The sequence below is a fragment of the Octopus bimaculoides genome, chromosome 5 (assembly GCF_046866305.1).
Source record: "Octopus bimaculoides isolate indiv1 chromosome 5, ASM4686630v1, whole genome shotgun sequence".
NCBI classification, from domain to species: domain Eukaryota; kingdom Metazoa; phylum Mollusca; class Cephalopoda; order Octopoda; family Octopodidae; genus Octopus; species Octopus bimaculoides.
Window position 1 is genome coordinate 111,088,262 of NC_142932.1, and position 440 is coordinate 111,088,701.

Genomic DNA, 440 nt, shown 5'->3' on the forward strand with positions numbered 1-440 from the left:
ATAATCTCCGTATTTTTTTACGCATTTCTAAAAAAAAAAATTTCCGGAAAATATTTTTAAATGAGGAAATGGTGGGGGGGAATCGAAATTTTTAATTTGAGATTTTTGAAATTTTTTTTTCAGAATCGGAATCTCCATAGCCTAAAACGTGGGATTCTGTAAAAAAATAAATAAATAAGGGGGGGGGGGGGGAAAGGTTCAGATTACATATAGTCCGTCTCCGCCATTCTTTCTCCTCATTAATTTTAATGTCTTATTTTTCTTAGTTCTCTGGGAAATCGTGTAAGCGTTCCCCGACAAAGTACATGCTAGAACTACTGATGTAAATCGTCTGTTTCACAAAAAAAAAAAAAATATTGATTTGATCGTTTTCAGTTGTGAAACGTGAAGGTAATGATAGCGGGAATTGAAAGTATTTAAATCAGGGTAAAAGCAGAATT